The sequence below is a fragment of the Misgurnus anguillicaudatus genome, chromosome 12 (genome assembly GCF_027580225.2).
Source record: "Misgurnus anguillicaudatus chromosome 12, ASM2758022v2, whole genome shotgun sequence".
NCBI lineage: Eukaryota > Metazoa > Chordata > Actinopteri > Cypriniformes > Cobitidae > Misgurnus > Misgurnus anguillicaudatus.
The window spans coordinates 19,189,140-19,199,105 of record NC_073348.2 but is presented as its reverse complement, the minus strand read 5'-3'; the positions used below and the strand labels follow the sequence as shown (position 1 = coordinate 19,199,105).

At 38.1% G+C, this 9,966-nt stretch overlaps 1 protein-coding gene across 2 annotated transcripts in view; it reads left to right on the top strand.

Moving 5' to 3' along the window:
* Positions 1–7,312: 7,312 nt before the first annotated feature.
* The window catches only part of fam163ba (family with sequence similarity 163 member B, genome duplicate a), a 34,680-nt gene continuing 32,026 nt past the window's right edge, over positions 7,313–9,966 (top strand). The window contains exon 1 of one of the 2 annotated variants that reach the window (XM_055208920.2): positions 7,313–8,179. The gene's annotated coding sequence lies outside the window, so the exon portion shown is untranslated. Of the gene's footprint in view, positions 8,184–9,966 lie in introns of both variants that reach the window. The other variant, XM_055208919.2, reaches the window with a different exon arrangement.

Below are 9,966 nucleotides of genomic sequence, written 5' to 3'. Positions count from 1 at the left end.
CACTGCCCGAAAATAGTCCCCTGGTATTGAAAGTAACCAAGGGGACTATTTTCACTACGCCTGCTGCAGCCATGTTACATCAGCAAAGTCCTTGATTATTCAGCACAGTCTCACAAAATTTTTTTATATAGTCACGTAACTTTTTGATTCTTTCTTCGTGACATTATCACAAATTTCCGCGTTTTTTCGTGATCGTATAACGAATTCCTGTTTTCGTGTGATTATCACGTATTGGCAACTCAACTGTTGTGTCCTATTTTCTTACCATTGTCGCTTCGGCTTAGGGTTGGATTTACATAAAAGGACATCCCTACCCAAACCCAACTCTAACCCTAACGCCAGATGACATATATGAAAATAGGAAAAAGCAGTTGAGAAACCAATACGTGATGATCACACGAAAACAGGAATTCGTTATATGATCACGAAAAAACACGAGAATTTGTGATAATATCACGAAAAAAGAATCGAAAAATTACATGACTATATCACAAAACCTTGTGAGACAGGGTAAGATTATTACACCAGAATTAAAGTATAGTTCCTAGATATATCTGCCTAGAAAATCGCAGCTTTTAATTTTCTGTCGGTCTAAGTACACAATGTAACTACAGAAGAGTCAAGTTTTAAATAGGAAAAATAACTCTTTGGTTATTTTTGAGCGCGATGCTAATGGTCTAATCACATTCAATGAATTATGCTAAGCTATGCTAAAAGTGCTAGCGCCAGACCCGGAGATATTCAAAAAAAGTGGAGTGTTGTACTTAAATGTATTTCACATATTTAAAGCATGTGTGACAAAATTGTGCTGTCCTATTTGGATCCATATTTAGTATACTTTAGTATACTTCTGGAAACCAACACCTGTGCCTTCATACTCTTACTTGGCTTTTGAGAAATGACATTGAGATGAAACACTTGCAGTATTGGCCACTGACTGCCCAAAAAGCCGCATGTACACAATCCAGCTGCTGCCAATTGTGCTGTCTCAATCAAGAAACATGGATTGTGCGTTTGCAGAGTAAAAGCTTATTTTGGTCCCTGAAAGAGGGGCAAAAGAGGAACAGATGCTCATCTGAGCCGTTAATGAAATGAAGTTTTAGGGCCAGAGGGGCATTTGGTGCCCCAGAGACGTGACTGTTCTGTGGGCTGAGGAACAGACCATAAGGCCTATGACACACTAAACCTGGCCTGTTGTTCGTCTAATGTGTCACGATCACCGATAAAATGATTTTTACATTTTATGAAAATAATGGGAATGGTTTTGATCCACACAAAATTTGCTACCGTGATGCTCAAGTAGGGTGTGGTAAAGTGGCTAATGTAGTTTTGGTTACTTACTACACCAATTCAGAAACCCATCTCAATTAAATTCTAGTCCCTTGATATGGTTTGTGTTACTTTACGTTTTACAGAGATTTTGAAGGTTGAATGATAGTAATACTAACCAAAGAAAAAGGATGGAACTGCAACCATAAGAATTATATCTTCAATCTTTTATAAAAATAAAAAATAGGTATTGTTTCGGGATTGTGAAAACTAGTATAAGCAGCACTTCTTGTATTATTGCCTCCATGTGACAAATGGCTTTATTGTTTCCTAATCTTTGGAAAAAAAGCGTCTGCTTAATGCCTACATGTAAATGTAAGCTAAAACTAAAGTCTGAATGCTGGAGAAGAGAGAGGACAAGTTGTCTTGAAAGAGAACAAATGAAACATTTAAAGAAAGGAAGTGTGGACGGAGAAATCAGATTGACACTTAAATGGCCAAAATGTGTTTACCTTGAAATAAAATGGGTTTTGGCAGGAGAAACACAAAGAAGGGAAAACATGAAGATACCAACAAATGGTCAAAAAATGGTCCCTTGATTTCACTGGGGTGGTACCCTTTCAAAAATTACACATTTGCACCTAAATAGTTCATATTAGTACATCAAAGATACATAATGTGTACATCTAATGGTACATATAAGGATCTTGGACCAGGACAGCTCAGTACCATTTTTTACTATTTTTTGACAGGTAATTTTTGAAGGTTTACGAAACATTGGGATGTCCAGATGGAACAAGTGTATATGCTAGGTTGCCTATTATTCAAATGTAACATTTTCTTCTTTATACTTACGTATTTCCATGTCACACACACACATGAACATAATAGGGGGTGGGAGGGGGCAGGTGATACAAGCACACATCATTGAGGCCTGAGGCACAAACTGACATTATCCAGCTTATAATAGTCACTCAGTCAGTCAGCATTATCTCAAACAAGCTGGACACACGCACACACACAGAGACACATAAAGTGTGTCCAGGTCTCAGGAGAGACGTATATTGGACACAAGATGAAGGGAGGGGTGAAATGAAATGGCTATGGCTCCACCTCAGGTTTTGTATATATAGGAGCTTTTATATAGCTCAGTCCTCACCACGTCTAAAGTTATAACACATTTTAAAGGTATAGTGTGTAACTTTTAGGAGGATCTCTTATGCAATAAAATATACATATTATCAGGGGTATATAAAGACCTTTCATAATGAACCGTTATGTATTTATTACCTCAGACTGAAACGTTTTTATCTACATACACCGAGGGTCCCCTTACATGGAAGTCGCCATTTTGTGCCGCCATTTTTACAGAAGCCCTTAGCGGACACACTTAAGTTGTCTCCGACGATGACATGTTTGTCCTGTGGGGCTAGCGTAGCTTCTCTATGAGTTTCAAAAGCGAGGGGTGAGCCGTGGACTGAGGTGTACGTTGCGATTTGCAACCTCACCGATGCTACTAATTTACACACTGCACTTTTAAACTACATTTTTGAGTACGGACAAAAATGAATAATAAAAAGAGAGAAATTGTGTCCAAATTTACACTTACATGTACCCAGATTATTTTAATTAAATCAACTTACAGTGACTAAACCTAGATTTAGGTGCAATGCTCCTTCAGTCGAGCTACAGGAACTCTGAAATACTGTAATACACTGGTAAAGGTGGTGTTACAAAACGGTCTTTAACTCTTTCGCCGCCACTGACGAGATAACTCGTCAATTAAGAGAAACCGCTTCCATGCCAATGATGAAAATTTCAGGCTTTCCGCAATACCGCTATTATAGTTGCACTTCCGCAACTTATAAAACTCGGAAGTAGCGCCTCACGTGAAAGAGAAAGAACTCCGTGGCCCTGTCCCAAATGGCACACTCCGGACTTGTGGTCCTCCTCAGAGTCCACACTTTGATGACATCATAGAGTGCAGACTTTAAGGACCCTTGATGCGAGTCCATGTGGGTGCACCGAAGTCGTGTTTTGGGACAGACTCGAGCATCACACCGGAAATAGGAAGGGAAGTTGCCCATCAGTGTGAACTCCTCCCTTCCGTCGTCGGATTGGTCTGATTGCTCTTTCGAAAAAGGACTTCTGGGTTGGTAAAGTGCACGAAGCCTGCTGCAGTGCGGGCTTCGCCGGAGACCACATCAAGGGGGCAAAGCGAGCACACTTTAAAGCATAAAAATGACAGATGGGACACCCTACGGACTCGTAGATAAAGAGCACGCGCAATTTAAGTCCACGAGACCGAAAGTCCACATGAAGTGCGCCATTTGGGACAGGGCCCGTGTATGTTTTAAAGATGGCTCTGCATCTGATCTCTAGTAAAAGTCCTTCACAAAAATGGAATTATCTCAGGTTTTTGCTCAAAATTGGGTGTTTTTGAAGAAACCTACCCATATTTGAGAGGTGATAAAAAGAGAACTAATGAAGTTGGGATGAAACAGGTTTTTTTTTTGAAAGCAGAGATTCTGTTTTTTCATTTGATATATTGTTTGTTGAAAAATGCTGGCGCTGGCTGGCAACTTTTTTTAAAAACGCTGTCGGGGAAAGAGTTAGTAAGTGCTGTCACAAAAGTAATGGGAGCTTTAGCTTTAGTTCTCCCATGATGGTACGTCATTCTTTACAATTAAATCTAACCAATCATTACTCAGCACTTGGATTACATAAGCACTGTACTCACTCTGTTTTGCATTCGCAGATAGTTTACCTCCATCCTCCACACCACCACCAGGTCTGTCCCTGTCCATACATCCAGGGGTAGGCTCTGCCCTTGCATTCTTTAAGGAGGAACAGCTAGAATCAGCAACTCTCTGAATATACGAAATAGAGGCGTGGCCTACAGCAAAAAAATTCAAAATTTGTTGATTAGTTGTCAAATAAAAATTAATTATTTCTTCTCTTGCCTCCTGAGACTTTCTGGTAGAAGCATTTTGAATGGTAGAACCATTTAGTCAAGGTTCTTAAAATAAAGTTTACCCTTTTTTTTACCTTTTTATAGTCTAATGAACCTCCCAGACAGCAGACGACTCCAGGACAGAGTTGGCAGCACAGATGCGGATCCGGCCCGGGGTCCTCTGCTGCTGTCTGGGCTGTTTCTACTAAAAAGAACCTTCTGTGGCACAGAAAGGCACTTCAGATTTTAAAGGAACCATACACCCATAAATAGTTATTTTATGACATCATGCAGCACCTTTATTTTTAGGTGTATACTATATATTTTAGCAGGTGTAATTGGGACTGGTTTCAGCTAATGGGCAATTTCTAAGCATTACAAAATGTAAATGAAAAACGTCTTTCATTCTGAAGAATGAACTTTTTTTATTGCATTCAATTATTGAATTACAATCAAAGCATCATCTTAGCAGAATACATTGAACACCATTGGACCACAGTCACCACACAGCCTGTGCCTAGAGATGGGGAATAGAAGCACATGCAGATGTACACTTGCTGTGTGTATCCTACCGGTCATTATCGTGTTGGCAAGAATCAATGAGCAGGACTTACAGATGGGCTCCTGCTTATCTTGGCTTTTATCCATCTCTGCAGCTTTTGAACAACCTCAGATTTAACAGATAAAGGCTTGACACAAATGTCTGGAGCTGACATGAAATGATCATGTATGGTAAATCTTACATCAACATTTTGTGTGCGAGCGACAGAGAGGCTGTAAGGGTGGATGTAATTTTCAACGCTCATCGCACCAAAGAAGAATTATATGCACTGTTGACCGTAAACAGCTGCTGCTTCTATCAAATTGCAAATCGGGAAATGGCAATCAATGAAAAATAGAAATACGACTTACATGCGGATTTAATGCGTTTTACAAACAACCTACCGGACATGACAAAAATTGTTGATGTGAAATACTTTGGCACCGGTAAATGTGGCTACTATTTCAGTAATAAACGCCAGCATTTCTTACAATATTTACATTTTAAAAATGTCTAAGTTATTTTTGACCCATAATGGGTAAAAATTTTTTAACCCAATTGCTGGGTTATTATACCCCATGGTTTCATAACAACAACAACCCAACATTGGGTCATTTTTAACCCAACATTGAGTCATTTTAACCCAGCATGTGTTTTGTCCAATATTTACAGTTAAAGTTTTATTTTAAAATAACATTTAGAATATAGTCGTATAAATAAATCAGCTTTGAATGGATCATTGGAGTATCAATGGAGTACAATAACGAAAGGTTTCACTACTATAAAATAACCTGATCTCACATTCATTTGTAGTCATTTTACAAATTAGCTGTTTTTGTAGAAATTCATACAAAGTGAATTGTAGAAAATATACCATTATAAGGAAAAAACAACATGATACCCCACCCATTAACCCAATGGGAAAAAATCAAATCGTACAAAAACATACTATTTTGGTCATACAAATTTATACGAAATGACATTACATATACAAAGTGACACATACGTAAAATAAGTTTGAAATAACATAAGGCAGTGGTTCTCAAACTGGGGTCCGAGATGGTGCCGGGGGGGGGGGGGGGGGGGGGTGGGGGGGTTTATAAATTTGTATAAATTTGTTTGTTTGTCATAAATTTTCTTTGGGGGGGCCGCGAAGGAATGCACCATACACAAAGGGGGCCGCACGCAGAAAAAGTTTGAGAACCACTGACATAAGGTTGTGTTAAAAATATATTTGCTGTCTCATGTTTGCCCATATAGTTTTTATTAATATATGTCTCAAAGAAATATTGGAATTAGAAATATTTGCATATATGTGACCCTGTCAAAATCAAATTCTGAGATAATGAGCATCTAATTTTGATTTCAACCATTAATTTCAATCTTTGACATGATCTTACTCAGCCAATATTAAAGATATCAAGTTTATATTTTGACAGAATCTTCTTAACATTGTGTAGGATGATTTTATGTAGAAAGCAGTCAATCTAAACAAAATTACTTAAAAGAAAAATTTAAATTCTGTCATCATTTACCTACCCTCGTGTTGTTCTAAACCTGTATGAGTTTTTTATTTTGATGAACAAAAAAAAAGATATTTTGATAAATGATTGTAAGCACAAAGTTGATGGTACCCACTGAATTCCAACGCATTTGTTTTTCCTACTATGGAGGTTTTGTGTTTATCACAAAAAAATTCATACAGGTTTAGGACATTAGGATCACAAAATGATGGCAGAATTTTCATTTTTGGGTGAACTATTCCTTTAAAAAATAAAATCATATTCCTCACAAAAAATATGTGCCTGGTTCAGCATAATATTTTATATTATTAAAAATAAGTCTAAAACGTAAAAGATTGTGTTGATAAATAGGATTTGTGTTGCTCCAAGTGGTGACGAGGCCCGGAACTGTGTTGAAAGGTATCTAATAAACTTGTACAATGCAGCATAGCACTGCTTACATGGCTATACTGTAACCTATTATGGCCTGTGAAATAAATATTACTAGTAATAGTTATGGAAACAGGGAATACACAAAACTTTAGGTTGCTTACTGTTCACATAAAATGGGGGGAAAATGATAATGATAAATGCCAAAAATGTATTTATTTGCTTATTGTTAATAATCATAAGAAATATGTATCGCAACTACGAGTAGGTGTACAGTTAATTAGCATAAAGGTTTTGTAAACTTTGTTGACTCCACAGAAACACTGCAAACCATGCAGCTTTAATATTAAGTGTTCTTTAAATTCATTTAAGAGGTCAGTCTGTGACGTTTCAGTGTTTTATTGGTCAAAGCGAAAAGGCATGTTTGTTTATGGCATTGCTTTAATCAGTTGCAAAGGAATAATACTTTACAGTTTCAATTTATACATGAAATATTAACATTTATTCAATGTATTGTCATTATTAACAGTGCATACATTTTGACTTTATTTATTTGCTTTGGCAGATTACAAAGAAGCCTATTCTTCAAAATAATAAAATGACATTCACATTTGTAAAGCTATCATAAACACAAACATTGTAAAGTTTTACATAGACTTAATCACTGACGATATCCTATTCCGTGAGCTCTGATGAATTTACGACGCTTCTCTGGATTCGTTGAAGTCACATCACAGTTCCTGATAGCCGCATATCGTCAGTCAGTGCCCGGAACTGTAAAACCGTCCCATCCCACTCCGCGTGTACTGGCAGATTTACAGTGCACTTCAGCCGCACGAGACAAACAGCAGCAATTATCTCGAGGGAAAGATCGCGCGACACCAAACATACGGCAAATCAGGCACGAGAGCTCGGGGAACAAGCGAGCGGAGATTTCCACGGTCCACAGTAATTTTTTACACACGGAGACGAAGGAAAACAGAAAGCACTGACATCTCCAACAAGCCTGGGCTGCATTGTGTTGTGGAGCTGCGAGGGTTTTTGTGTTGCAGTTGAAGACATTTAAAGGCGGCACGAGAGGAATAGCGTTTTTCATTTTCATCACCACTTCTAACACAGGTTTATATATATAGCACGCAAAACGACGCTATATATGAATAGGACTACCTATTGAAAAAGGACATATCATTTTGTTACCTCAACAAGTTTTGTATCGTGCCCTCGCGTGTCTTTTCCCTCAGAATTAAGGAAGCGTACGTAAAGGCGCTCGCAGGATCTTGACAATGTTGACAACAACGCAAAAAACGGATATGAAATAAGCAACATCTTTACAATTTGATCACCTGCGACTGGCAACGCGCATTTTTGCGTTTCCGCCCCCTTTTTGTACACCGAAAGTGGACTAAAGTCACTTACGCGGATTCCGTAACGGTTCAACCGGTTAAACGATCATTTATAAACCGTTACTCTCGTCCGACCCTCGTCACTCCTGCAGATGTGCCCTGGTTCAATTCTAACCTTTGTGTAGGTAAGATTACCATTTTGCTAGATACACGAAACGACTGTGAATTTGTATGTATGTTTTTTGGTTTTGTACAGAGAAAATGTTATTTGCTTGTATTTATTGTACGGGAATCGTTGTTTATTCCCGTTTAATGTCAACATTCACGTGCTCAAAACATGCACTATATACGATAGTTTCATACTAGATAGCATTTCTACTCAAAAAATATTAATCGTGAGGACTTTATTATGACGTAGCATCAACGTGCAGTTGTAAGGAAGTTGTTCTCTGTCCATGGTGCTGAAGTTATAAAAAGTTCAACTGCTGGTTTAACTTCACTTGCAATCTGTAGATGCTACACACACGAGGCATTTTTCCCAAAGTATCAATCTCCATAATAATGTTACATTATCATTTTGGATATATCCAAAAAGACAACCCTTTGGTTTAGCTAGCTAAAATAATTTTGTTAGCTAATAGTCTTGCTTGTTTGCTATGTGATTTGCTGTTTTGTTTATGTAATCAATCCCCCTTTACATATAACTCAACCACTAAAGCAGGATTTTATCTTAATTAGACATCAAAACCCTCAAACCTTTATGTGACTTGTGAGGCCCAGCTGATACGGCTCAGCTCTGCACTCTAGCTTGCTTCTGATTGGTGGATATGATTTCCCATAACCTCTTGAAAGGTGAAAGGAGACTCGGTAACGAAATGAATCATATAGGGGGATGGGCATTTCCACAATAATAATGTTAAAGAATTCTCTCCACCCCCTCAGCCATGACCATTTCTCCATCCCTCACCATCCCCCGTGACATCTCTTTCCTTCTGTCACGCACATTAATTGCAAGATGCCCCATTGCAATGAATAACGGAGACAAAAGCACACTGTCAGCTTCGGAGGAACTTTATGCCTGGGACAGATATGCAGTTTTTCGTCTAACGGCCGAATGCAAGTATATAGACTCTGCTCTTTCATGCTGTAAAATAGCGGAAATGTGCAGCTGTTACCATAAGGAGCTATGTTTACCCTGTATGGCCCTTAAAACTAACTTTGTCAGTGTAACCAAATATAATCAGGTTGATTCCGTCATTTTTGGCCGGTAATAAAACAAAATGTAGATTCACTTTAAATACCAGAACTTAAGGATACAAAACATTACACTCTTAAAAATAAAGGTGCTACAAAAGGTTATTCACAGAAATGCCACAAAACTGCCTCAAAAATTCATTTGAGAAACAAAAATGTGTAGCTATTATATGGCATTCATGTGTTTAGACTAAAATGATTATATAATCATGCAGACAGAATAATTATAGTCTGTAATAATTACTTTCTATTGCAACATATCAATAAGATTAGTAATATTTTAAATACGTAAGTGCGTTGAAATTAGACTAGATTGTGTTTTGACCATGTTGCCTCTTTGCAGAGATCCTTAATGATGGTGTTTGTGTCTTGAGTTTATTTTAAGCACTGGTCTGTTCATTGAACCCCAGCATCAATCGGTTTTCTGTCTTTTTTTAAATCTCAGCGCTCCAGAACATACAGTATCTGCCTCCCTCACCACTCATTCATTTATGTCTTTGACTGTTCACCCTCCCCATCCCTTCCCCCACACCCCCACGTCGCCATGTCACTTCCTGCGACCGCAGACACAAACATGAGGTCACGGTGCACCTGCTGCTTTGAGGATAAATACACTAATCAAAGCCTTTTCAAATACAAACATGTTAAATATTGCATTCTGTACTGCGAAATTGAGCAAAGACTCTTCGGTGTGATAGCTGATGTTATCACCTA